The following is a 4,924-nucleotide window of genomic DNA, read 5'->3' as shown; positions in this document are numbered from 1 at the left end:
TATCCTATCCTATCCTCTATCCTATCCTATCCTCTATCCTATCCTATCGTATCCTCTATCATATCTTATCGTATCCTCTATCCTATCCTATCCTCTATCCTATCCTATCCTCTATCCTATCCTATCCTCTATCTTATCCTATCCTCTATCCTATCCTATCATCTATCCTATCCTATCCTCTATCCTATCCTATCCTCTATCATATCCTATCCTCTATCCTATCCAATCCTCTATCCTATCCTATCCTCTATCCTATCCTATCCTCTATCATATCCTATCCTCTATCCTATCCAATCCTCTATCCTATCCTATCCTCTATCTTATCCTATCCTCTATCCTATCCTATCCTCTATCTTATCCTATCCTCTATCCTATCCTATCATCTATCCTATCCTATCCTCTATCCTATCCTATCCTCTATCCTATCCTATCCTCTATCTTATCCTATCCTCTATCCTATCCTATCCTCTATCCTATCCTATCCACTATCCTATCCTATCCTCTGTCATATCCTGTCCTCTATAATATCCTATCCTCTATCCTATCCTATCCTCTATCTTATCCTATCCTCTATCCTATCCTATCCTCTATCCTATCCTATCCTCTATCCTATCATATCCTCTATCTTATCCTATCCTCTATCCTATCCTATCCTCTATCCTATCCTATCCTCTATCCTATCCTATCCTCTATCCTATCCTATCCTCTATCCTATCCTATCCTCTATCCTATCATATCCTCTAACTTATCCTATCCTCTTTCCTATCCTATCCTCTATCCTATCCTATACTCTATCCTATCCTATCCTCTATCATATCCTATCCTCTATCCTATCCTATCCTCTATCCTATCATATCCTCTAACTTATCCTATCCTCTTTCCTATCCTATCCTCTATCCTATCCTATCCTCTATCCTATCCTATCCTCTATCATATCCTATCCTCTATCCTATCCAATCCTCTATCCTATCATATCCTCTAACTTATCCTATCCTCTTTCCTATCCTATCCTCTATCCTATCCTATCCTCAATCCTATCCTATCCTCTATCTTATCCTATCCTCTATCCTATCCTATCATCTATCCTGTCCTATCCTCTATCCTCTCCTATCCTCTATCATATCCTATCCTCTATCCTATCCTATCCTCTATCCTATCGAATCCCCTATCCTATCCTCTATCGTATCCTATGCTCTATCCTATCCATTCGTATCCTCTATCGTATCCTATCCTCTATCCTATCCTATCCTCTATCTTATCCTATCCTTTATGCTATCCTATCCTCTATCATATCCTATCCTCTATCCTATCCTATCCTCTATCCTATCCTATCCTCTATCCTATCCTACCCTCTATCCTATCCATTCGTATCCTCTATCGTATCCTATCCTCTATCCTGTCCTATCCTCTATCATATCCTATCCTCTATCCTATCCTATATACTATCCTATCCTCTATCCTATCCTATCCTCTGTCCTATCCTATCCTCGATCCTATCCTATCTTCTATCATATCCTATCGTCTATCCTATCATATCCTCTATCTTATAATATCCTCTATCCTATCCTATCCTCTATCCTATCCTATCCACTATCCTATCCTATCCTCTGTCATATCCTGTCCTCTATAATATCCTATCCTCTATCCTATCCTATCCTCTATCTTATCCTATCCTCTATCCTATCCTATCCTCTATCCTATCCTATCCTCTATCCTATCATATCCTCTATCTTATCCTATCCTCTATCCTATCCTATCCTCTATCCTATCCTATCCTCTATCCTATCCTATCCTCTATCATATCCTATCCTCTATCCTATCCTATCCTCTATCCTATCCTATCCTCTATCCTATCCTATCCTCTATCCTATCATATCCTCTAACTTATCCTATCCTCTTTCCTATCCTATCCTCTATCCTATCCTATCCTCTATCCTATCCTATCCTCTATCATATCCTATCCTCTATCCTATCCAATCCTCTATCCTATCATATCCTCTAACTTATCCTATCCTCTTTCCTAACCTATCCTCTATCCTATCCTATCCTCAATCCTATCCTATCCTCTATCATATCCTATCCTCTATCCTATCCTATCCTCTATCCTATCCTATCCTCTATCCTATCCTATCCTCTATCCTATCCTATCCTCTATCCTATCCTATCCTCTATCCTATCATATCCTCTAACTTATCCTATCCTCTTTCCTATCCTATCCTCTATCCTATCCTATCCTCTATCCTATCCTATCCCCTATCATATCCTATCCTCTATCCTATCCAATCCTCTATCCTATCATATCATCTAACTTATCCTATCCTCTTTCCTATCCTATCCTCTATCCTATCCTATCCTCTATCCTATCCTACCCCCTATCATATCCTATCCTCTATCCTATCCTATCCTCTATCCTATCCTATCCTCTATCTTATCCTATCCTCTATCCTATCCTATCCTCTATCCTATCCTATCCTCTATCCTATCCTATCCTCTATCCTATCCTATCCTCTATCCTATCCTATCCTCTATCCTATCCAATCCTCTATCCTATCCTATCCTCTGTCATATCCTGTCCTCTATCCTATCCTATCCTCTATCTTATCCTATCCTCTATCCTCTCCTATCCTCTATCATAGCCTATCCTCTATCCTATCCTATCCTCTATCCTATCGAATCCCCTATCCTATCCTCTATCGTATCCTATGCTCTATCCTATCCATTCGTATCCTCTATCGTATCCTATCCTCTATCCTATCCTATCCTCTATCTTATCCTATCCTTTATGCTATCCTATCCTCTATCATATCCTATCCTCTATCCTATCCTATCCTCTATCCTATCCTATCCTCTATCCTATCCTACCCTCTATCCTATCCATTCGTATCCTCTATCGTATCCTATCCTCTATCCTGTCCTATCCTCTATCATATCCTATCCTCTATCCTATCCTATATACTATCCTATCCTCTATCCTATCCTATCCTCTGTCCTATCCTATCCTCGATCCTATCCTATCTTCTATCATATCCTATCGTCTATCCTATCATATCCTCTATCTTATAATATCCTCTATCCTATCCTATCCTCTATCCTATCCTATCCACTATCCTATCCTATCCTCTGTCATATCCTGTCCTCTATAATATCCTATCCTCTATCCTATCCTATCCTCTATCTTATCCTATCCTCTATCCTATCCTATCCTCTATCCTATCCTATCCTCTATCCTATCATATCCTCTATCTTATCCTATCCTCTATCCTATCCTATCCTCTATCCTATCCTATCCTCTATCTTATCCTATCCTCTATCCTATCCTATCCTCTATCCTATCCTATCCTCTATCCTATCCTATCCTCTATCCTATCCAATCCTCTATCCTATCCTCTATCCTATCCTATCCTCTATCTTATCCTATCCTCTATCCTATCCTATCCTCTATCCTATCCTATCCTCTATCCTATCCTATCCTCTATCCTATCCAATCCTCTATCCTATCCTATCCTCTATCCTATCCTATCGTATCCTCTATCATATCTTATCGTATCCTCTATCCTATCCTATCCTCTATCCTATCCTATCCTCTATCCTATCCTATCCTCTATCTTATCCTATCCTCTATCCTATCCTATCATCTATCCTATCCTATCCTCTATCCTATCCTATCCTCTATCATATCCTATCCTCTATCCTATCCAATCCTCTATCCTATCCTATCCTCTATCTTATCCTATCCTCTATCCTATCCTATCCTCTATCTTATCCTATCCTCTATCCTATCCTATATACTATCCTATCCTATATACTATCCTATCCTCTATCCTATCCTATCCTCTGTCCTATCCTATCCTCGATCCTATCCAATCTTCTATCATATCCTATCGTCTATCCTATCATATCCTCTATCTTATTATATCCTCTATCCTATCCTATCCTCTATCCTATCCTATCCACTATCCTATCCTATCCTCTGTCATATCCTGTCCTCTATCCTATCCTATCCTCTATCTTATCCTATCCTCTATCCTATCCTATTATCTATCCTGTCCTATCCTCTATCCTCTCCTATCCTCTATCATAGCCTATCCTCTATCCTATCCTATCCTCTATCCTATCGAATCCCCTATCCTATCCTCTATCGTATCCTATGCTCTATCCTATCCATTCGTATCCTCTATCGTATCCTATCCTCTATCCTATCCTATCCTCTATCTTATCCTATCCTTTATGCTATCCTATCCTCTATCATATCCTATCCTCTATCCTATCCTATCCTCTATCCTATCCTATCCTCTATCCTATCCTACCCTCTATCCTATCCATTCGTATCCTCTATCGTATCCTATCCTCTATCCTGTCCTATCCTCTATCATATCCTATCCTCTATCCTATCCTATATACTATCCTATCCTCTATCCTATCCTATCCTCTGTCCTATCCTATCCTCGATCCTATCCTATCTTCTATCATATCCTATCGTCTATCCTATCATATCCTCTATCTTATAATATCCTCTATCCTATCCTATCCTCTATCCTATCCTATCCACTATCCTATCCTATCCTCTGTCATATCCTGTCCTCTATAATATCCTATCCTCTATCCTATCCTATCCTCTATCTTATCCTATCCTCTATCCTATCCTATCCTCTATCCTATCCTATCCTCTATCCTATCATATCCTCTATCTTATCCTATCCTCTATCCTATCCTATCCTCTATCCTATCCTATCCTCTATCCTATCCTATCCTCTATCATATCCTATCCTCTATCCTATCCTATCCTCTATCCTATCCTATCCTCTATCCTATCCTATCCTCTATCCTATCATATCCTCTAACTTATCCTATCCTCTTTCCTATCCTATCCTCTATCCTATCCTATCCTCTATCCTATCCTATCCTCTATCATATCCTATCCTCT

Source organism: Halictus rubicundus, unplaced genomic scaffold, assembly GCF_050948215.1.
Source record: "Halictus rubicundus isolate RS-2024b unplaced genomic scaffold, iyHalRubi1_principal scaffold0041, whole genome shotgun sequence".
Taxonomy (NCBI): domain Eukaryota; kingdom Metazoa; phylum Arthropoda; class Insecta; order Hymenoptera; family Halictidae; genus Halictus; species Halictus rubicundus.
This window is presented reverse-complemented; position numbering follows the sequence as displayed.